The 24,630-nt window shown below is 38.6% G+C and overlaps 1 protein-coding gene across 21 annotated transcripts in view; it reads left to right on the forward strand.

Moving 5' to 3' along the window:
• The window catches only part of PLEKHA5 (pleckstrin homology domain containing A5), a 164,741-nt gene that overhangs the window by 36,428 nt on the left and 103,683 nt on the right, over positions 1 to 24,630 (forward strand). The window contains exon 1 of one of the 21 annotated variants that reach the window (XM_038155346.1): positions 18,124 to 24,324. The exons of the other annotated variants lie outside the window; for them this stretch is intronic. The gene's annotated coding sequence lies outside the window, so the exon portion shown is untranslated. Of the gene's footprint in view, positions 1 to 18,123; positions 24,325 to 24,630 lie in introns of those variants that run through there. 21 annotated transcript variants of the gene reach the window in all.

A 24,630-nucleotide genomic window follows, 5' to 3' on the forward strand; every position in this document is an offset into this window, starting at 1 on the left:
GGAAGGTAGTTGGAAATGTAAAGACATTCTGCAACCACATGGTGAATACTTTTATTTTTTTTAAAGCTTGGATATTCCTGCCAGGTGTTCGTCTCTACTTTATATCCTCAGTTATCCTACTATGGCTTCCCATTCACATTCTAAGCATTTCTCACATTTCCTTACCTCATGTGAGCCCATTTACTTCTCTGTAACCCCCAGATCTCCACATGAAAACACTTGCAAGAATGTTATTAGTTGTTAAAGCAATAAGGAGTTTATGAGGCTCACCTCATCCCTCATGATTTCAGTATTTATTCTTGCCAGCAAAACACTTTTTGTTAACTTTTTTCTGTGTTTTGTTTGTTGACTACTGGAGAATCACAGTAAATGAAAATGTCATTATTTGCAGGGTTGGGCTGTCAGTGTGTTTGGGTGTTAAACAGCTCCGGTTTGTTATAAATGGAAATTTTAAAGAAGTGATAAACTTCAAATGCATAGCAACTTGTAGTTGCCATGGTGCCTCAACTTGAAGTCATTTTCTCTGATATTAAAACGCTTTTGGGGTATCACCTTTGCTTTTAAGTAGTCACTGTTTAAGAAGGAAATAGCTCTGGGGAGAGGCAATGAGGAATTATTTTGGAATATTTAACGTGACATCCAGTGAAGACGTGTGAAGAAAATTCCTCAGTGTTCTAGAGTGTTTGGGGCCTGGCTGTTTGGGCCTCTGGGAGGCTTTTATGACACAACTTCACAACACCAAAGACTGCCCCCCAGTTAGAGGGGTCATGAGTCAAGGAACAAATCAAGGAACAATTCAAGGAAGAAATGTGAGGTTGGGTTTGTCAGATATTGGGTCAGGGACGGGGTCAGTCCCCAGCTGTCCTGTCCCCCCTCGTCTGACGTGTGCTTCTCCTCCTCCTCCCTTCCATCCCCTCTGTTTGCATACCTTTAATTCTTACTTCTGCCATAATCTAAAAGATGATTTCTCTGGATCTGCCACTTTGGAAAGACTTGAGACATCTCCCAGAGCTGTGATGCCTGGGTGGTTTTCGGTGCTAGAGCTGTTGAAGTGTTAGGCTTGGGTCCCCCATGTGGACCTGAGCTGCACTACGGCTCCCTCCCTGGGTTTACTTTTTCTTTTTGCTGCCTCTCTTTGTTTCAAATGAGCACCTTCCACATGTTCTTCTTGCATGAGACCTTTGACTTTTTAACGAGATAAAAATAACGAAGAATTCTGTGGCTTACTAATCATTTTGTCTTGTTCTTGGAAACAGCAAAGGCTTGCAAAAGCCTCCAAAGTGGTGCATGACTTTAATACATAAGTAGTAATAATCCCAAACAGGCAGTATAGAAACTAGCTGTAGATGAATTTGTATTGAATTTCATTTAAAGAGTGCAAATACTGAGCATTTCTCTCTGACTCTTCAGCTTCATTGCATATAAATATCAGTAAAATGTGTCTCAGGAAATAACTGCAGGAAGTTGTTGGTTTGGTTTTCATATTTTATTTTTTTCCCATAAAATACTTTCTATTTTAAAGGCATAACATTTAATTTTAAAAAAATAGAGTTGAAATCTGCTCCTCTGCTGTAGTCACAAAAAGATTGCAGCTGGTGGAATCTTCCTGTACAGTGAACAGGCCAATTAATACAAGTTGCATAATATGAACTTCAGATTGCAGCACTGGCTTCTTTAAAGAGCTTGCATCATGTTTATTCAAATGATCAATGCTGTGTGAACCAAACATGTCAGTTAACTCAACATGACCATGTTCAGAGTTAATTTGTGTTTTGACTGCTGCTGTATAGCTCAGAAATTCGAGGTATCTGCAGGAAAAAAAAAAAAAACAACACTGTAGCTTGTAGGTTAAAAGTCTTTAGTTAGGGTTCACTCTGATTCTTAGGGAATCGTCAGTAGAGAAGTAAAATAACTTGTTTTTCTAGGAGTAAAAATAGGTTGCCTTGGGTGGTTTTTGGGTTTTGGTTTTTGATTGGGGTTTTTTTGGCTTGTAAGCAACAAGCTTTTTTCTAATTAGTCACTGAAAACATAACAAACTAAATATAAACAGCACAAACTACATATAGCATATGGATGTTTTGAATGCCATTATTTCAGGCTGAGGCCTAGCAGGACAGTGATCTTCTTAACACTAAAAGATGACCTTCAAAGCAGCATTCTGCAGCTGTTCAAAGCTACCTAATGGGCAAAGCTGAAATTCAGTTGCAGCTTTATCCCTGCTCCAGGACAGCAGGGCAATGCATGGTTATTTACTCTTGCTAGAAAGCTCTGTGCATTCCAGCAAGGTTTTGCACAATTTCCTCTCAAAAACAGGCAATAAAAGTTTGCATATTTTACATCTCCATGTTGGGGAGCAATCAGAAAAGCTGTAGTGGAAACTGTCTTGTACAGAATGCCTTTCTGCCCCTGTCACATCCCTGCACTGCGGGCTGTGATGAGAACCAGAATGTTTACGTTCTGCTGCTCAGTCTAATGCTCCACCAGCTCAGGAGCTCTGTCCTGGTTTTTGGAGTCAGGAATAAATCACATCACTTCAGACAGCAGGTCAGTTTTTGAAATGTGCCTTCCGATTAGTCTTTCTGTCTGTCAGCAGTCAGCACAACTTAAGTTGCTTTTTTGCTCGATTAAGGTGACGTAAGCCAGCGGCGCGGTGGACGTAGCTGGGCAATGGGATAAGTTTGAGGTGATTTGCCTGCCAGCAAATCCTGCTGGAACCTCCACATCAACAACACTCAAATTGTTATTGTAAATGGGATCGTGTTTGGAGCCAGAATTCCTAAGGGGTTTAATCTTGTAGCTTCAGGCACCTCAGAAATTATTTCAAAAGGGATGCCTGTGTTGACACACTGTGGTGTAGTGATTCCTGGGCTGACTTTTTTAAGGCTTTGCTTACGCACCAAAAGTGGTTAAACCTGAGAGAAAGATAGAACTTGACATGTTTTTGAAGCTTTCTTCCCACTGTCTCTGCTCTGCTTTTACCTCAAAATCCTCTCTACAGTTCCTCACTGGTAATTCCTATGTTTTTATAGTTTCATGTGTTTTACCTCTATTGTGGCAGATTTTAGGAAAGGCAGTACAAGGCTCTTCTGTGCTGCTGCTGTTATGGTGAATGAAGCTCATAGTTATAAGAACATTTAGCAGCTCCTTCATTACCAGTCTGAAACTGTGTATTCTGCCCTGCTCAATTCTAAATGCTTCTGGAGCTTTTAGCAAGATTGCTTTGTGTCTTGCACAGTAGAACTGTAAATTAAATCAACTCTTTCATGTAGCTTCTCTAGTTGAATACCAGACTCATCCAAAAGGTGCTGCTTACAATGAGCATTTTTCAGTCTGTCTCTTGTTCCTCCTCACCAGCAGGTATCAGTGCTGAAACACAACCTAAAACTGGGAGACTTTGAGCTGCTACCAGACTGACCCCCACCTTAAAGCAGTAGATTTTACCTACAGAAATGTCAGCTAGGATGTTAAATCCCGTGAGCTGGAAACTGTGGATCTTGCTGTCCCTAACAGCTGTGTAACACCCTCATGATTGGATATTCTTTACCAAAACAATCTGCACTGTTTAGTGTGCAGTGTGTTGCTGCTTTAAAATCATGCAGAACTTTTTCAGGTCAGGAGGTGAGGGATCTCTTCACATCAGCATCAGAATCACCATCAGCTCCAGGTTTTCATCTGCTCTTTGGATCCCTGTGGCCCTCTTGTGTAACTTTGTGTAGACAGAAGCCTGTTCCCACATTTCCTAGGTGTGTTCAAACTGGCTTTTGAAATAAAAATGATGCCTTGAGGAAGCTGCTCCCAAGTGCCTCTAGGCTGTCACCTTGGATTCGTTCCATGTGAAGTAAGACCTTGTAACTGACTTAGGTTGATTTTTATTTGTTGTTTGTGAGGTTTTGAGGTCCCACCTTAGTGTCAGGAAAGGGAGATGGTTTTTATGAAAGTAGTTCCATTTCTCAAGTCAGCAGCAATCATGATCTCTTAGGAAGTGTGTGAGGAGTAATAGTCTTGATCTGTGTGAAATCAGAGGCAGTTTTGGATGTTTTCCAAGGAAGATAACTTTAAAATTAAGTATTTAATTCTAACCTTTATTTCCTTTGCAAGAAACCTGTAGGGATTGTTTGGATTCTTAATTTTTAATATTAGGGTGGTATCAAGAGGACTGAACCTGCTCTAAATGGAAGAGAAATAAGAAGAGGCAAATAAATGCAAGAGTTTGTGTGACACAAAAAAGGATGCCCTTACTTGGAAGAAGTTAAAGCAGTTGTGGAGACGTGCAATGAAAAGTGAGAATTCAGAATATAAGAAGAGAAAGTGGAGAAAACCAGAATGGAAGTGGGAATACCTGTTATTTTGTTAAGGTGACTCTTACAGAATATATAAAAAAACAAGTATTTAATATCTTACGAAATACTGGTAGGGGAAACCTAGACAAGGAAGTCTCTAAATCTGGGAAAGGTCTTTGAAGAATGAAATAATTGGTTAGTTTGGCTAGGGTAGCCCCAAAGTGTTCTGACAGTCTAATGCAGTCTGAACTAATTGGTAGTTTGTGAGCTTGATCTTTGTTCCAGTTGAGAGGAAGGACTGGCATTGAGTGAATTGTCTTTGGTAATGCTTTGAACTGCTTCTGTGACTTGCTGGAGCTCTTCCAGGTTTCCTCCAGCTTATTTCTTTATAAGTACTGGATCATTTTTTCATACTTGATCTCTTCCTCTGAGACCCCATACATTCTTATGACATTTGGTGCCTCAGCTTGGAATTAGTGGCAAGGCCAGGTTTGCCACTGGTGTAGTCTGGCACGTCACCCATTCTTCTCCTTTTGTGTTCATTTTATTCTTCTCTTGCTCTCCCTGCCTGGCATGTCGGGCAGGAGAAGGGCACAAAAGCTTTCCAGATGCAATGGATTGCTCAAACTCCAGCAGGGCCGTACTGTTGTCCTTTTGGAAGACTTGATCTGCTTCCTTGCTGAGGATGCTCCTCTGACATTCTTAAGAGCATCCTGGAAATTGACTTCTCTGGTCAACCTTGCTTACTGTAGAAGCTGATATCCAGTCAACTGATAGTGAAGTCCCATTAAAACCAGCCCTATCTGAAGTGCTTTTGGCAGCAAAGGCTCTCTCAGTGCTCCAGGGGTTGGTACTGAAGATTTCCATGTCTAATTTTGCCTTGTATTCTGGGATTATGAAGCACTCACACAAATATGCAAGTATACATAGGTAAGCTGTAAAATATTGCAGTAAAGAGGAAATAGCTCATCATTTAAGGAGATTGCAATATTATGTTGTTAATAATTTATTCATTAATGTGTAAATTGATCCTACGTTGTTACTCTCTCCATGGGCAAACTGTTCTCTTCCTTTTTGTTCCAAAATATTTCTTATTTTTTTTCCATACTGTTGCATTGGTAAAATGGACAAGTTGGATCAGTACCCCTGTTGCTCCTTTCCAAAAATACAAATTAATATTGGAAAAGCTTGATTTGTTTCGTGCTCATTACAGTTACTTAGTCTGGGATTGACAGTAGTTATATGGGGGGAAATTATTTGCTATTAAAATGTGTAATCAATGTACGTTCTAATTAAAAAGATACACAGGATGAGTAAAGAAATAGATATAATCCAATTAATGTTTTTGATGCCACAGTTAGGAAGCAGTACTTCTGTATAGAAGTTGGAAGCCCATTTGAGTGTGGACCATTGCCAGTCCATCACATGCACAAGCATCCTGGTGGCTTGTTTGCAGTTCTCCTGCTGCATGGTTCTTCATTCTCAGAAAACAGCAAGGAAGGAACCTCAAAAAGCACTCTGTTTGCCTCATTAAGGGAAGAATTGGAGCTGTGACATAAGTGGTGCAGATGAAGACACTCTTTTCAATGTTCATACGCAATGATTGTTGCTTTGGGGGGAAATTTGAGGCAAATTTTTGGGGCTTGTAGGATAGGGTAAGCACTTCTGTACAAAAGGGAAGTTTATTCCCAAGTTGTAAATACCGTAGTGACATGTTTGCTTTGGTTTAAAGAAAGTGTTGGTGTTATTCTAAAATCAACATGAGATTTTTCTATAAAACTCTTGTCCAGTAAGGTTTCCTGGTTGCAAGATCACTTTCAAGGCCATATGTAATTAACTGGCTTACAAAAGCATCTCTATTTCCCTGTCAGCAATGCAGTAACTTTATAATAAGAATTTGCTATTCTTCTGTCCTTGCTGGAGGACAATCTTGTTCTTGTTTTCTCTCTCACCAGGATTTGGTCATCCTGGATAGAACTGGTAACTGGATCTTGCTCTACAATTGATCTGTTTTATTGTGAGAGTGCTGCATAGGAGCATCCTCAGCCATAGAGATGAACTAAAAATACCCCAAATCCTTAAATATTGAAGATATGAAGTGTGTCTGTTGAGGATGAGCAGTGCTGGTGATTTCATCTGTGCTAGGAATCTTGGATTGGGAAATCCAGGTGTCCCCAGCTCTGTTTGTTAGAGTGGGACCATGGTTAGGGTGGATGAGACCCCTGTTAAAGGCAGTAGTGGCTTTCAGAATATGCACATTTCCACTTTCTTCAACAGTCACATCAGATATTCAGTAGAAAATAGTGAAAGAGTTGTAGGTTCATGGGTGCACTATGTTTAAGTGTTAATGGGGTGAAATCACATCCAGTGATTGACTGTGAGATAACCAAAAACAGGGAAGCACAACCTGTAAAGAGAGATGATGTGGTTTACAGAGCAAGAGGCTGGAAGGGAATGGACCTCCAGAAATACACTGACAGCTACAGCAAAGTGAGAGTAATTGCTTTTCTGTGTCTGGGAGTGGGGATGAGTACTAATGCTTTGAAGCTGGAGCTGGGAAAAAAACCAATGTAAAGGAAAGAATGTTCCTGATAGTTTCAAAAGCCTTGGTGGGACAGATGACAATTGCAGTCTGTGTTTGTAGTCATGGTGTTAACACACATTCAAAGGTTGTTTTGTTTATTAAACATGTGATGAAAGCATTCAAATATCTGGCTATAGCCTAGATTTATTGGCTAAGAATGTGCTGTGCATGAGCATTTTTGTTTTTATTCTGAAATTATGATGTCACTCTGGGCATGTGTTGAACTTGCACACTGATTTTTGAATTGGTGTTTGTTCAGCCTTGGGATGGTTTTATTTTGTTTTTTTGTTTGTTTTTTTTTTTTTTTGATGCTGCACTCTGCATTCTGGAAGACTTTATAAATGCATATTATTGGATGGATTTGTTAGCTTTCCAGTAGTAATTCATCAGGTATGTTCTGTTGCAGATTGTCTGCATTTTTGGTCTGCTTTTCCCCTCTGTGAATGTAAATCTCTTTGAAGTAAGAGGTTTTATTTTATGCTTTTATGGCTGATAAGGTACTGGTCCTTGACTGAGTTTTCCTGTGTCATGTAGTGCACAAATCAAAACACCACTGGGTTTCTGGGCCAAGAAAGGGATTTTCTAAGTTGAACCTGAGGCAGCTGCTGGCCAGTATGTGTTTGCAGTGCTATCAGGTATCAGAGCAGCTGTGTTCTGTGGTGTCTATTCAGTGGTTATTAAAGGCTGGAACCAGTATAATGTAATTTACTGTCACCTTTAGGAATCTGCCTCCTTTGTGTGCTAAACCAAGTGTTTTCTTTGGGGAGCCAATTTTTTTTTTATTTGCCTTTGTTCATCTGGTTACCAAGATTTTACAAGTAAATGCTCCTGCAGGGGAATTAATTTTGTCTTTTGGGAGTTAATGCTGTGTTCCTTTAAAATATCTGTGTAGCAATGGCTGAACAGGCTGCCTGGAAAACAAAAATAATGGGGGTTTTAGTGCTTTAGCACTCTGGAGTTGCTTTCTGAGATTGCTGGCAAAATTCTTGATGGAAGGTGAAGTCAGTTCACCTGAGTTATAATGTTAACCTTGCTGTGATGTAATGTAGGGATAAAAGGGTTAGGCTTGAAATTTGGTGTGATGCCTGAAGTGCCATTAGTAATTGAATTTGTTATGGAGTGTGAAAATATTCTTGTTGGGAGTAATAGATTTTTTTTATTTGTTAATAAACCAGTTAACTGGGAGTGCAGGTTCTGTGCTCTGACATTAATATTGATTAAACATATTATTTTTTAATAAGTGGAGGGGAGAAAAGCCCCGCAAGCTTCAGTTTGTTCTCATAAAGGATTATATAGTAGTTTCAAAACAATTCTAGTGCATTCCCGAAGTGCATATTCAGGGAGGATTTTATTGAAATCTTAAGTGTTTTATTTTATTATTACACTGATACCAATGTTCCTATGCAAAAAAAAACCCCAGAAAAACCAAACAAAAAACTTTAAGTCTGCCTTTGGGACGTTTTGTCCAAGTGGTTGAATTTTATAGCTCAATTTTAATTGTCTAGTAAATGGAGGGTTGCTTTTGTTTTTTGTTTTAATCAATGGTCATCTCGAGGATAACCTCAAAATGGTTGTACTAGGCAGACAGACCAAAGAGACCTGTGTGTGATGAATGTTGAGACATCTAGGAAAAAATATAATAAAAATAGGGTATCTGTTGGGGGTGTGGGTGTAGCTAAATGCTGCACCAAAGCACGTTGTGATATTTTAGTACTTTCATTCTGTATATGCACGTGGGTTTTTTTCTTGTCTCCAGAATACTTTGTGATGGGAGGGAAAGAATTTGTTCCATTTGTTTATTTGATGAACAAAACTTGCTTTTCAGTGAAGCCACTATTCCCATTGCCTCTCCTTCCACTCGAGAAATGATGAATGCTCCCTAGTGCAGGAGGAATTTTCAGTGTCACTTCCCGGGATTGCTCCAGTTTGGCTCTGTCTTTTGTCTGTACCGTTTTCCTGTGTGCCCACTCCCCACTGTCTGAGCCTGAGTCCAGTGAAACCCCTGAGTGAGTCCAGTGAAACCCCTGAGTGAGTCCAGTGAAACCCCTGAGTCCAGTCAAGCCCCTGAGTCCATCAAACCCAGGCTCTTGGAGACTCTCCCTGTTCCCTGCTGTCCCTCCAGGAGCACCCAGCTGCAGTAGGGGCACAAGGCTGGATCTCCGTGCCCGTGGGGTTCCATGGGGACACAGCTGGCTGCTGTTCCACCTTTTTTTGGGTTTTTTTTTACTGCTTCTGGGTTGATGCTTTTTGAAACTTGAAAAGAGTCTCCAATCCTTTTCTGAGAGGCAGCACCTCATCCAAGCCTGATCTTTGGATTAATGTCCCCCCTTTCAATTGCTATCTTGTGTCTCAGGCACAGGCTATTGTGGGTGTTCTCAGCAGCCCTCTTCAATCAAATTTCCCTGTCCTGAATAATTTTCTATCGAGTGCAAGTTATTCTATGCACTTCACTTGCTTTTTTAGAGGGCTTATGCGTATCTTGAGTATAATGGGTCTCATTCTGCATATTCCTGCCCCTACATACACAGGGCTCAGGGTTTGTTTCATTACAGTGAGGCTTCTTTAAGAGATCTGGATGAAGGACTTTAAACAAAAAAAATCACATTTTTACAGATAACCATGTGGCTCTGATTAATATGATTCCATGCAATGAATGTGCAAGGTGAGGCTTTCCCCTGCAGAGGTGATACCAGTATTTTCACAGTATACTCTATGCATTAAAAGTTCTATTAATTATGTTCTTCTCTGAATACCTGATGATGTTGTTCTTAATACCTGATAACCACCCAATACAGAGGCTGAATTTGGGAAAAAGTGGAGAAGTGAAGAGCAGACAAGATCACCACATTGTTCTGATAAAAATGTCAGCTCATATGCAAAGCGCAGCCATTATGTCCTACTACTAATTTTTTTTCCTTATTTCCTTAGAATAATTAAATAAATACTGATTTAACCAGGTGGTTTTACTGCAGTTCACTTACCAGCTCTCTAAAATAAAACTTCTGTAGTGACCTTGCTTTGGGACACTTTATAACTCTCTCACCTATAAAGAAACTCTTCAGTGCTTCTAAAGGGAGCTTGGTTTTTCCAGTGAGAAAAATGTGGCTGGCTATTTTACTGTGGTTTTGCCTGTCTTGAGTGCTCTTTCTGCCTCTTCAGATCAAACCTCTCCTTAAGATTCTAAGAGAATTCAGTCTGTTTGGAGCAAGCCTGGGTTCAATTTTTGTGCCATATGCCACAGGCAGTTTTTCTTGGCCTGCTGAATTGTGGCTTTACATTTTTGCTTTCCATGCTTGGACCGGGTTCCGCTTTCTGAAAGGTCTTTTTCCTTGTGGATTTTATTTAGTGGCTTTTGTGTTTTAAAGATTATGACTGGATAAGAGCTGGCTGCTGTGTTTACCCAGCAGCTGCCCTGCCTTTCCCCCCAGCTCCCGCTTTCCTACTGCCAGCTGAAACAGAAAACTCCTGAATTTCTGGTAGATGGCAGCATTTACTGCCTGTTCTCCTGCCCATCCCAGCAGGAGCTGGAGTCATTTGTTTCGTGGGCAAGGGAGGGAGATTTTTGTCAGCTTTCTCCCACATTTGGAGCAAGCACTGCCAAGGGTGCAGAACCTTTTGGGACGTGGTTTATGCCAGGCACCTTGGCTCAGGAGTGGAATTTCTTTTTATTTTTCTTGGTTGTGTGGAGTTTCTCAGAGGAGATGGAGTAGCTCAGCTTCTGAGAAAGAGGTGATGCTTCTCTGTTGCACAAATCTAAGTACTGGATGCAGTATGCACTAACTGTAAATACAGTGTGCATATATAGCATACTGCATTAAAGATTAATTATGCTACATTAAAGATTAATTAAGTTGAATTTGAACCTAAAGACTAGGATTATTCTAGAAAGAAACCTGTCATTAATATTGCCTTGCTTCAATAGCAGAGATTATTCAGGTGGTATTTTCAGCTTTTCTTTCAAGCTCTCAGTATTCCTTCCTACCAGAACACAGTTGATGTCAAGTCTTAACATTTTACTTTGGCATAAGCTTAGAAGTGGACTAAGAGGACAAAAAGCAGCGTTGGGGTGGGATGTGGAATAAAATACAACAGGACACAAGTGAGGATGGTGTGGGAAAAGTGGGTATGTCAAGGGTAAAGAGAATTGCAATATTTGGTGTTTTCATCTATTCTGTGGAAAAACAAAAATAGCATGCTTGGCTTCATTGGGTAACTGTGCTTTCAACCAGTTAGTTTATATATATATATATATCTAAAGGGGAGGGAAGTGTCAAAATATTTTTAAATGTTGCTTTTTATGTCCTTGAAATGATTGAATGTAGGGGAGGGAATGGAAATAGTTCATTGCATTATGGAAGTGTTGACTTTTGTGTCCAAACCCCTTCAAGGAACATATTGAAAATGCAGTTAAAATCTTTTTATCGTGTTCTTTCTGTTAACAAAAACATTTGGATATTTTTTGCCAATCGTATCAGACGCTTAAAGATCATCAGAGTATGGATGGAGAATCTCCTAAAGAATATGAAATTCACTGACTGGTAAAAGCATTAGCCTTTATGGAAGAACTTCATCATACCTGTGCTGTGAATGTTAAATAACGTGGCACTTTTCTAATGAAATCTCTCACTCACTGCATTTTTGGGTTATAAATCTGCTGGAACTGACCAAATCCTTGTGTGTTTTGAAGACACTGGTGGGTTACAAATATATCAGTGTGATTAAAACAAATCATTGATTCAGAGGAAGAAAGAGTGACTTTTGTAATGATAAAAGATTTCAAAGGTAGAGTAATTCTGTTATCGCTGGGAGCAGAAATTTGTGATTGTTTAATCCATTCTTGCTCTCTTTCCTTCTCCCTCCTCTCTATCCCAGCCCTGAGTAGATAGCCCAGAGGAAAAAAAAAAAGAAGTATTTTTCTCCAGGAAACTTACTCTTTTTATTTTCCATACTCTGAAGGTGAATTCTGTTATTTGTATAAAAATTTATGTAAAGGATTTAAGGGGATAAACCACAGCAGTCCTTTCTCAGCAGCTTTGAAACTTGAGATGAATTCTAAAACAAACAAACAAATGTGAGACTGTTTGAGTTTTGAGGGGTTTGGGGTTATTTTTCTGAAGAAATTTACCTTTTACCTGAAGAAAATTACCTTTTACTTCTTAAAAGGCTTTTGCCTAGGGTAAGACCCATTTCTGTGGAAAACTTCCTGCTCTTGCTGCTCAAGCCAAATGGATTTTTTTGTATTTTAGAATATTTTAGGCTTATTTTAATAAATGTTGACATTATGAGCTTCATTTTTTGGGGGGACAAGCTAAATATTTGGATGGAATTTAGTTTTTATTTGGTGGGATATTGTTTTTTTTTTTAAAGTTGCATTTATATTTTAGCTTACACTGGAGATCAAGTTACTCCTTTCACATGCTTCTGTGACTAAGCTATGTGTGTTCCACATTAAAATATTAATGCAGGATATATTTGACTCCTTGGCACGAGAATAAGATTTTCCAGGTGAAGTGACTTGAGGTTGCAAAAACCATGCCAAGTACTGCAGTGCCAAAGAGGACTAGTTTATATGTAATTATTCTCAGATGTACTTCATACAATTAATAATTACATTGTACTTACCATCATGAATAAAACCTGTTTTTCCAACTGTTTAGGTTATGCATGTCTGAATCACTTAAATATGGGCTGTTCTGGGATACTGGTAAGAATTCTGGAGAAGGAACTTGGCATCTAAGTCGAATTTCTTAATGGTTTCAAGAGTGAAAGGGGAGTTTGGGAATGATTTTTAGAATGGACCTGTTGCCTTTTGTGCTCATCCAAGAACAGGCATAAATGTCCTGTACACAGTTCAAAAGCAGAAAGCTGCTTTTGTGAGGATACAGGGTAGCAGCCAGCTCACCTTCCTAAAGTTGCTTCCCAACTTTAAAACTGGGATGAAATATTTGAGGGTTAATGCTGCTTTTGAGTTAATTAAATCAAAAGCTTTGGAGGAAATGCGTGACACAGGCAAGCATAAATGCTGACACTTCATGTTTGAGTAGCTTTAACCGAGGCTTAGAAGAGCAGAAATGCTATATATTGTCTTTAAAATAAAATCAGAGGGTTTAAAACTCATATCCAGAAGGAATAAATGTGATAATCATCAAAGGTGACTTCTGTCTTCGCACTCAACAGGAAATTCAAATGTCTGTCAGTCAACTTGCACAAGTCATTTCTCAAGCACAGAAAAATCTGAAACAGTTTGCCTAAAGAGATTAAAAAGAAAAGGGAAAAAGTAATATTCCACAATGTAACACTAAAGAATCAAAATACCCCTGCATGAAAGAAAAACAAGGCAGTTTGCAGTTCTTTAGTACATTCTTTTTAGTGCATTTGGGACATTCTATATCACGTTTGAAATGTGAAGTGGTGGTGCAATTTTGATTGATTATACAATAATGGCACTGAAATATCTGTATGTATGCAGTTCAGATACTGGTGTTTCTAACAAGCTTTTGGTAGCATTTTTTTTAATCTGAATGTGTTCTTTGGATGATTTTTATTTACATGGGTTGGCAGTGGTCTACTCGATTATTGCTTGTGGAGATGGATTTTTTTTTTTTCACCTCCCATTATAAAGCCTAAAGGAAATTATCATTCTAAAATCTGGGAGCAGGTAAGTAAAGGGTTTCTCTGAATATTAACCTATTACCAGCTGTATTAAAAAAAAAAAAACAAAACAACAAAAAACCAGGAAACAAAGTGACAAAAAACCAGCACAAACAAACCCTGCAACTCCTACACTTAAGTTATTTAGTAATACACTGAATAATACCAGCCAGAACAAAAACTTACTTTCAGAATATGGCAGTATTTTGCCTTAAATACATTTAATAGGAACAGTTGTTTTAAAACTTGGAGCAGAATTTGCTTTTTTAATACTGCTCATAGACTATGTTGATGTTTTGGTGCAATAAGAGCACTGTGAGTATCTTATTTAGGCTGATTTAATCTTAAAAACCCACGAGTCTGAACACACCTTGTATCAGAGAGAGGGATTAGGGTTCTAGCACATTAATTGAAACTTACTTTTTGGAAAAGCACTTTTTTCTTTGTCTATCAAACTTCCAGTTATGAGGAGATTACTGAATTTCAGACCCTGAGTGGGGATTGTTTCAGTGTGGAGTTTGGAACAGGGGTTGTGTTTTGTTTGTTTTCTTTACACATGTTAATGAATTATTCAAAAGAGGGGCAAGATGTCAATGAACCTTCAAGCCCTGCTGTGCAACCCTGTAAATCCTGATGGGCTGTGGTGTGACTTCCTTGGAGCTGGAAGCTGCAAGTGTGTGCCTCAAGGAGCTGCCCTGGTGTAGGTGGGCAGATAAAAACTCCATTAACACTCAATTAATAATCCTCAGTTAATAGTTGGGGGTTAGTTCACGCTGCTGTCTCATTAGCCCTTGCAAGTACAAGATTTGGCAGGTGTCAACACCTGTGAGACACCCTTTGCTAAGGAAATGAAACAAATTCTTGCTTTTCCTCCAGTGGCAGGATGCTGCCAGCCTATTTCAGCTCTGCTGGCATGGCTCTGCAACTGGGAGCACAATCATTCATTCTGTAAATACTGTAATAGCTCAGCATTATAGTCTTAGCAGCTAAGGATTTACCAAGAAAGAGTATTAATCCATAATTAATGCTCTTTCATAATTATTCTGCAGTGCTACATGTTTATATACAGAGTAAATTAGATTATTGTTTCAAGGGTTTTCAGATATAATTTGATACGTTCGAAGTGCAGCATAGGCTATTGCATGGGGATCTGTAGCTCTACATAAATTGTTTAAAAGCACTTTAAACAACAGAGATTTTTTTTCTTAGATGGAGGAATTCATGTGATAAAAATGTTAAACTTTTGTTGGTGTGGAGATGGTTTCCTGAGAATTTTGTAGCAGCAAGATGGTCCGAGAGGGTTTGCTGTGTGCGTGGTTGAGTTTGCAGGTCAAACCAACACGGGGACGTTGGTCTAGAAAACCATTGACTGCAAAACTGCACATTGCAGGCTTCTTTGTGTGCAAACTCCACTGCAGTAGGCTGAGCTGCTGTTGGGCAGAGAAACTTGCAGGCAAGTTGGAACAACCACATTTACAGGCTTTGTCCTGCTGTTTGCACACTGATGGTGTGCTTGAACTGATTTCTGCTGTTTGCACACTGCTGGTGTGCCTGAACTTGCACTGTACAAGCTTCTGTTTCTCAAACTGTGTTACTGAAAGTAATTTGGTCTTTTTATACCATTTTCTTTATTTTCAGTTAAGACCAAAACCATATTTTCTTATTTTACTTGAATTTATGCAATTGTTTAGGGGATTTTTTGTGAGTTTCAAGAAGTTTCCTTTGAAACCTTGAGTCACAAATGGCTTAAAAGGTGCAGAATCAGCAGCACTTTCAAAGCACAAGCAAATTTTGATTTGTTCTTCTCATCTCCACAGCAGAGGATTAAAGTAATCATGTTCTCATGTAATAATCAGTGTAGAATAATGCATTTGATCTTTCTTTTGTTTTTATGGTTTCCAAGTAGGATGTCAAAACTTTTTTTTTTTTTTTCACTTTCAATGCTGCTTTGTGACTGTTTGTATTTCGGTTTGTGTGTGTGTTTTTCTAAGCAGCACCTTAGTCCTAAGAAAAACCCATCAGAGGCTGCTTGAAAGAAAAAGTAAAGCTGTGAATGAATTGCCTCTGGCTTGAATTGAAGGCACACATTTTGGCTATCTTGCTCACTAATTTTTTTCTTTCCTTTTTGGACTAAGTGGGGTTTTGTAGTTTGATTTCAGCATGTAATATACCATGCACTTCACCTCTCAGATTTCCTGTGATTTTTCTTTTTTTAAGTTCTTTGGATGATAATGAGTCTTTTACTTACAGGAAGCCAAAGCTCCAGTATTTACTTTTCTGTTCTTAAAGGTACTGTAAATGCACATGACTGCATGTCAGTGAGAGTAATTTTAAAGATGGGTATTCTAAGAAAGTATCATCACCTTGCAAAATATGCTTGGTGTATACTACCTTAAAAGAATTTGGACTGGAGGGTTCAAAACTGAAGAGACTTTTATTAGTCATGTAAATCCAATTGAATTGTAGATTTTCTTCTTGTTTTGTTTTTAGTTTATTTCCTGTGAATCATGTTAGAATGGTATCCTGAGAATAAACTGTGTACTTTTTGAAGGACATAAAATATTGGAGTGCTAATGAAACTTTATCCCTGGGCTGCTGTCCTGAAAACAAAAGTCAATTAAAAAAGCATTTCAAGTGTTGCTCCCTCTAGTTTCTATTGATGTATGAAGGCTTTTTCCTATTGAGAAGAGTATAAAGCTCATTATATCAGTGAAATCTATTTTAACAAAGGAGAAAGCCAGAATATGATGATTTTCATCTGTGCTGGTTTTATTTGAACTGTCACTGTGATTAGATTTGCTTCCAGCAGCTTTAGGAGGTTGCTGTCTGACGTGGACTTATTGGGGAGGGCAATGCTGAGCTGGTGGCAGCTTGGACAGAAGGAAAGCCTGTGCTATTAGGGGCTAATCCACTCTGCTGGATCCAGTGATTCAGCTGACAGCAAAATTAAACAGCTACACCCTGGCTGGTGAATTCTGTTGTCCAAGTATAATAAATAGTATCCCTGTTTCAGGCATCTGCCTGTGAAAACCCCCTGACAAGGACTGGTATCAAGCATCTGATGGAAATTTATAATTACAGACCTGTGTTGTGTAGGGAAGTTGAACTGCAAATTAGCTGTGGATCGTTCAGAGTTTAATTATCCTGTTCACTGGTTTCATAATCTTTCAGTGTCTGTGGCTTGAGAATTACTCTGCTCTCCCTCCCACAATCCATGCTGCATCAGTTTCCAGGGAAATAGGGAACAGTGGGTAAAGCTCTGGCCTGCTGGGGGGAGAGGTTCATATTTGGCAGGCTTGTGCAGTTTGAACTGCAAGTCAGCTCTGTGCCACAGGTGGGTGGATCAGGCCCTACCTCGTTGAAAAGGTGAAGAAGCCCGGGGAATAGAAAAAACTGTTAGAAGTTAGTTTTAAGTTTGAAAAGAAAAACCTTAGTTTCTTATAAATTGATGCCATTTCACCATTCCTACTGGGCTTCTCTTTAGCTGAGAAAAGCAGCCAAATGTAGGAGAAACGACCTGCAGCAGTTGGACATGTGCTGTCTTCATGGTTTCTTGAACAGTGCATTCCCTGGGGTTTGCTGCATTTGCCAGAAACAGAGATTGCCAGAGGTGAGGATTTGTTTCAGAGGTTTTTTTGGAGAACCTGCACAAGAATTCCTGGCCGCCAGCTGTCTGTGGTTCGGTGACTTCAGTGACTTCATGTCTTTGTGTTTAGCTGCACCTGGTGGGTTTCTGTATTCACCCTGACCCCACACCAACTCTCCACGAGCTGTTTCAAGAGCCAGCCAAAGCTCTCTGTTGTTCTGCAGGTGCACACAAAACTTGCTGTGAGTTCTCTGAGATGGCCAGTCTACCAAACAGTGTCTATTGTAATGCTAAGGTTTTGTTCCGTGGTCATCTCAAAGCCCTCTGAATATTGTGGAATCCTGGAATGGTTTGGGTTGGAAGGGGATTTAAAGACACTTCCCGCAAGACCAGGCTGGTCAAAGCCCTGCCCAGCCTGCCCCTGAACTCTTCCAGGGATGGGATGTCCAGAGCTTCTCTTGGCTAATTTATTCCAGTGTCTCACCACCCTAGAGCAAAGAATTCTTTCCAATATCTCACGTAACTCCACACTCTTCCAGTTGGCAGTCTTGTCCTGTCCCTGCATGCTCTTGTGTAAAACACAGAGGGTTTTTTTTCATTTGTACCATGTTACACTGGCACTGTTAAATGTCATTTGCTATTTTACTGCATGGTTCCTAATCCTGTGTAACTCTGTGATCCTTCAGCTGGGCCCTTCTTCTGAGTGGCACCCTTGGTCCGGGGAACAGTGGTAAAGTTTAATTTCTGTGTTCACTCCTTCTTTGAAATCAGGGTGAGGAGTTTGTAAGCTCAAGTCCCTGCAGGTTTATGAATTTGTGTCCTTTCATTGTTGTGAGCCCATTGCCATCTCTTAACCTCTGGCACCTTAGTTTCTTTCAGGAGCTTTAACAAGTGACCTTATAGGCTATTTTCAGGAAAACCAGATTTTCTGTGAGCTGAGAGCTCTGTTAGATTCTTTTTTTCCCTTTTTCTTATTTTTTATTTTTTTTCTCTTTTTTTTGTGGGTTTTGTTCATTTGTTTGTTCGCTTGTTTGGTTTATGGGGTTTTTTTGTTGTTGTTTTACCTGATAGTTCTCTGAGCTATGGCATTCATTTTCAAAAGGTGTTGTGAATGTTTGGGGTTTTTTAAAATTTTTTTTGGTTGAAAAGTTTTCTGATTGTGAAGTTTGAAAGATGAGCTGTGTTAGGTTTGAGATATGGGCCTGTCTCTCCTTTTTGCTCTCTACACATTTGCAAGTGATTCCTCCCAGCCTGCAATGTATTTATTTTTTGACCTAGTTTTTGTTGAACTTTGTATTCCTTTTTGCATTTAAGCACTTCGAGAATTTTTCTTTGTTTCAGTAAACTTCTCTTACTTTGCTATTTAGTGATGCTGATCCGTATTTTGCTTTAATTTATTTTGAGTGTTATTCACATTTCCCTTGCAGTACATTACATTTTCTCTAATGCAGAAGATTTTTTCCTCCACTCTTTCACTGCAAGCATTTAATCAACTTAATTTTTACATATTGAGAGGCTTGGGAGATGAGGCAGAGATCTTGTGCTTGTTCAGATTGCTTCATGGTTGTAATTCTGCTCTGGCTACACAGTCAGCAAGTTGTCAGAATAGCATGTTCTTCTAAGTAGTTAATTTTAAATTCATTCTATTTGTTTTTATAAACTGGTAACTTTACAAAAGGGTATTTTTACTGCAGTTCCTGCCATTAATAGAAAGAAACAGCTTAATGAGCACATATGTAGCTGCAATTCAGAATGAGTTTAAGAATGTTGCAAAGAGCTTTGGCTGACTGGAAAGTTACTTTGAGAGGAGAACTGAGATATTTTCCAGATGGGATTGCAGCAGTTTTAACTCTGAATTTATCAGTTAATAAAAGGGGTTTGTGCTTTGAGACAATTATTGAATAATATGTGTAGGTCTTGCAGCACAAAAGAGCTGCTGAGCTTCAATGTTTCTTACACAGAAACTTGTATTTGATGGGTTGAAACTTTGATTTTTTTTTTTTTTGATGAAACTTGATTTGAAGAGTTGTTTCACTTCTGTGTTGCATCAAAAACTGGGAAATATTTTATAGTATTTTATGCTGCTTTGGTTGATGGCAGACAGAAGGATGTGTTCTCAGCTGACCAGCTCCATGGTGATGTTGCCCTAAAACATTTCCTTTGACTTGGACAATTCTTGCAGTAGCAACATTTTGTAGAAAAATTAATTGCATTGGGCATTAGGAAGAAGGGTTCAGATTGGATTCCTGAGGCCGTCAGTCTTGCAGCAGAAGTAAACTTACTCATATATGGAAGAGTTTCCTAGATTTATTTTAAGAAGAATTCTGGGAATCAGCATAAAAAGGAATGTCACCAACAGGTAGAATTTTAGAAGCAGCAACAATTTTACCTCAGCAAGTGCAGTTCCTTTGTCAGGGACTGTTATTTTCTTGCCCATATTGAATGTGTTTCCAAATCTAATGACTATTTTTAAAGATAAGCAAATTTATTAAGAGAATAGTGGGTGAAGGGGAATTGTGTTTACTCTGAGGATAGGCAGAGGGTTGGCTGGCTAGTTAGAGCTTGTCTTTGGGACTGGCACATCTGTACCTTGGATTTATTGAAAGGTGCTCAGTTCAAACCTGGTCTTAGTCTCAGACACTTTATAATATAAATATATATACTTAAACTTGGGAACCAACACTAACAGTGTGGGCAGCAGTGGCAGTTTTATGTGTTCTGGCACATTGTCTGATACAATTTTCCAGATGAATCATTATGGTCATATATTAAAGACCAACAGGCAGCCTGCTTTTATAAGCTGTGAACAGCAGATACAAACCTTATTTTTCCATTTTACTTCTTCAAGAGCTTGAGCAAAAGTGTTGCATCTTGAGCACGAACCTATATTTAGAAATGAAATGACAACAGAAATGGGAATGCTCAGTTCAATTGACAATTCAATCTAATTGTGGGCATTTGAGGAGTGAAAGACTATAAAGAATCAGACTTATCAGGAGATTGCAATAATTTAAGGAATAAAATCCCAGGCACTTATCAGCTGGTGTACTTTGTGGGTCCTTTGGTTCTGTTTGCCCCATGAGAGATTCAATATCTATTTCATTTTTCTCAGTATTGAAGACATTGGGACGTGGGTTAACAGGGAAAATATGAGAAAAGAAAGTTAAAGAAGGCAAAAATGACATGGGATGGAAAGAAAAGCTGCAGACCACGACAGTATTTTCAAGTGAGGTGCAAAAATAATCAGGCAATAACAAAAAAAGGGAATATACATTTCACAACAGAAGCACTGAAAAATGTAGCAGAGTCAAAACTATCAATAGAAACAATAATGTAAATTATACTATAGAAATAAGAAAAAAATAATCCTCTTTTGAACTTTGCATAATTTTCCCCCTGTGGTTGTCTAGACACAGATATATCTTTTTGTTTTGTTTGAAAAATGTTCTTTCCACTTGAATAGGTCAGCTGCTAGATAAGATATAATAACATAATGGCAAACAGATTTGAAATTGCTACACATTTCTGGAGACTGTAGCTTTATACAGAAATGGAACAATTCTTAAATATCTGTGATGTAGTGTTTGAGAGAGACATCTTGGGGTATTACTGCTAGTAACCAAATTCAGGAAAGCTGCTTGTGACATCATGCCAAGGCTGAGAGGAGAGCTGAAAGAGCTCATGTGTAAGAGACATCCTTGTGGAATTCTTTTTGGGATGCCAGAAAGTCTCCTGAAACTCAGCTGCATATAATTTACTGAAGAATTTATCATGTTTAGTTAAAAAAGTCAATTGCATAAGGCAAGGCTCTTAATAAAATCCATATAAAGCCAAGGTATAACCCTAAAAGTGCATCATATTTCATTGTGAAAGAGTGGTGAGTTTGATACTAAGACTGAAAATGAACTTAAATATACTGTGAACACCCATCTTATTAAAATGAGCTGCTCTGTTGTCAGAGCAAGTGATCAGAGCTGTTTGTGTGTGAGCTCTTGTGAAGAAGCTGTTGGTAAGAAAGATGTTTAAAGTATTTGCCACCTGATTTCTTGTTAAATACATTAAATATATAAATACATTAAAATACATAAATACCACCACCATTTCAGTCATTAGGCATTTTCCAACTCAGCTTCTAACTGTCTGCAGAGAGTTTATTGAAATTAATTGTGTTCCTGCACCACTCTCTGAGGCTCACTGTCTTTATGACACAGTGGTCTGGCATGGTTTTAGTGTTTTGTGTGGCTTGGTTTAGATATCAGTGCAGAAACTCCAGAAAAATGTTTCAGCTTCCAGGGCTGTTTGATTTTAATCCCAGCTTTGTCATGTTCAGATGAATTGTTTTCTTAGAAGTTCTGTGTACAGGCTACATTTCCCTACTTAGGCATTAATTCAATTATTTTTTTTCTTTCAAGACATGTTTATTAGATGGCAAATTGGCAAATTTACACTCGCTATAAAACTTCCTTATCAAGATTTTAAACTCAAATCTGTGTCATTGTAAAGGAACCCTTTCAAGGTCAGCAAGAGACTGCTTTGCAACTGTTCTGCATTAGTTGTGAAATCAAATTATTTTGGCTTTATGTGCTACTCATAACCCCCTTGCATTTCATTATTGTGGCTACAATTTGTAGGCCATTAAAACAATAAAATACAGATTCATCAACAGAAAAAAACAAAACTGTCCTAAAATTTCCTTATGCTTCTGTAAAGTTGGGCACTTGTCCAGGAAGTGCAGAGGATTTTGTTGGGGTTTTTGGGTTTTTTTTTCATTAAAATTTATCTTTTGGGGGAGAGTATACCCACAGAAATTGAACTTCGGAGCAGACCTTTTGAACTTGTAAACTGCTGTCTAGCTCAAAGAAAATTCTTGTAATTTGTGCTCAGCTGGATGGGATTTTGGGAAGAGAGGGGGAATGAACTTGAAACAAGAGAACAGTGTTTGCTTCAATTTTAATGTTTTTTTTTTTTTTAGCAGTTTCTTTCCCCCCTTCCTCATATTTTATGTGTATAAACTGCAAACTACGGATTAGGTAGCTGTGGATTTGTATAAGTAATACAGAAAGTAATACTTTCCTCAATAGCATTTTATTTATTTATTTATTTTGGTTTCAGAACGAAGCTAGAGCAATCCTGCCTGGATGAAAACATTTCTCATTCAGGAAGCAGCTCTTATGTCCGTGGCACTTTGCATTTTGAAAATAAAATTTAAAAATAAAAATAAACTTTTTTAAAAAAATAAAATTTTGATTTACCAGTCGTGAATCTACGTGGAACTTCAGAGAGCAATAACAAAGCAAATGATGAAAAGTTAAAAGATGAAGGAATAAAAGCTTAGGTAAAAATGTGAAATATGATTTAGTGCTTGTTTCTTGGAAGTGCCCACTAGCTGGCAAATGAATAGTGTAATTCTTATCAAGAAGATGGCTTTTCATTGCTAATGGTAGACTGCAGAATTCATCTGAATTTTGCAATGTGGACATGTGCTGTAGCAAGGATTCTTTTCTTAGTAAGAAAATTACCTCCCAAGGTATTATGTGATTAAAAATCAAGTGAATGCAGTTAGTGCTACATGACTATAAATGAACTATTTTTTGCAGTGTCTCTGGAATATGGACTGGGATGTTTGGGTGTGTTTATGAAATCAGGTTCAGCTGTGCCACAGCTCTGTTGTGCACCTTGACTTCTGGGTTTATGGCTGGGAGGAACTGCTGAAGTGGAAATTCTTCCTCTCATTTTGTGTGAATTCAAAGGAAAGGGGCAAGGATTAATGTTCAAATAATTACCTTAGTAAAGAGAATTTTTAAGCCATTGGAGTGAATGTCTTAGACTTGAAAACTCTGTGTGTGAAGTTGCAGATCCTTCTAGTAAATATAAGCATTTTTGGGTAGATACAAAACTTCAGTTTTTAAGTTACTTGTAGACATTGGTGAAGCTTAAGAATAATTTCCTGCTTCTCTGCCAACCATTGTATTCACCAACATCCACCATCCTGGAAATGGAGGATTTGATGGTAGAGTTTATTCCAAATATTTTTCTTATGCTCAGGTGTGGTACAGACCAGGAGGAGAGCTGTGCTGCTCTTTTATACAGCATCCTTTAAAATGCAGCATTTATAAAGTAGCCTGCCTGGCTCTGCTTTCAGCTTGAATGATAAGCAGGAAAGCATTTTAAAAAACCACAAGTGCCTGGGGCACAGCTTTTTTCTTCTCACAAGAGGAGGAAAACTTTGTGTATTCATTTGAAAGAAATGAATATACAATAAATATGGAAAGAGGACTGTGAGATAGAGAAAACCAAAACACGGAAGACTTCTGTTCCACTTGTCTGTGGGTGTATTAAAGGATGTTCATCTCCTGAGGGGAAAAGGTTTGAATATCTGCTTCACAGGATTTTTGCATGTGAATAACCTGACTTCTGATATCCAAATAAATTGTTTCATTAAGAAGCTAAGTGGTTTCTTTATGTATAAAGAGACTTTAAGTGGAGGTAAATGGCTCTGGAACATAAATCATTTGCTAGACTGTTCTCAAGCAGACACTTGTTAGACAGTTCTCCAGCCTTTTGTCTTGCCTCCCTCACCCTAAAAAAAAAAAAAAAAAATTAATAAATAATTAAAAAGCCTGCCCAGAAATCAGCAGGTAGGCTAATTCCTAAATCAATATGGACACTATTCAGCAGATCTGTGTCTTTGTCTGATTTATGAATTGTGCTGCTGAGTGTTCAAACCATATCCTATCCTGAAAAAGGTTTTCAGTCTACTGCAGTGGCATCATGTAATTACAGTGGAGCACATGATGATAGTGTTTAAGCCTCAGGATGCCCTTCAGGGAAGTAGTGCAAATAATTATCTGTGCATCAGCCCAGATTTAAAACAAAAAAGAGAGGGGGGAGGAAAAAAAATCAGTGCTGCTTGGTGGCTGAGTTTTGCGTATTCCAATTAACGATTTTAGATTTGACTTAAAGTTCTGAAATTGTTTGGAAGTAGGCCATCTCCTGCTGAGATGAAGCATCAGGCCATTTTAAATGAGGCACTGAGCATGCTCTCTCAGGTCCCCACTGTTTGAGATTTTGCAGTGTGTGTCTGGGCTGCCTGTGAGAAGAGCTGTCACTCAAGGGGGGTGGCGGAGAGCACAGCATGCCCTTTTGTCATCCTTCTATCAGTGCACATATGATTCCTCTTGGAACTGGCAAGTGGAGATGTGAGACAAGCCTTGCTGCTTTTGGTGAGTTGATATTCATCTCTCTTCCTTTCTGATGCCTTTAGATATCTCAGATAAAACTCAGCTTCACACTTGGCTCTCTGCTCTGATAATGGGATCTGTTTGAAATGGCTCTGCCGTGCTTCACTTCAGTGAAATAATATGTGTATTAATTTCTTTACTGCAGAAGAATTGCTTTTTTTAACAGGAATGCTGGGCTGGGCAGAAAAATGGGCATTTTTTTCCCCCTCTGACTTCAAATTAGCTAACTATTCTAAATATAGCAACAGTTCTTCAACCATCACTTCTCAGTCATTTTTCATTATATTC

Source organism: Motacilla alba, chromosome 1A (genome assembly GCF_015832195.1).
Source record: "Motacilla alba alba isolate MOTALB_02 chromosome 1A, Motacilla_alba_V1.0_pri, whole genome shotgun sequence".
NCBI lineage: Eukaryota > Metazoa > Chordata > Aves > Passeriformes > Motacillidae > Motacilla > Motacilla alba.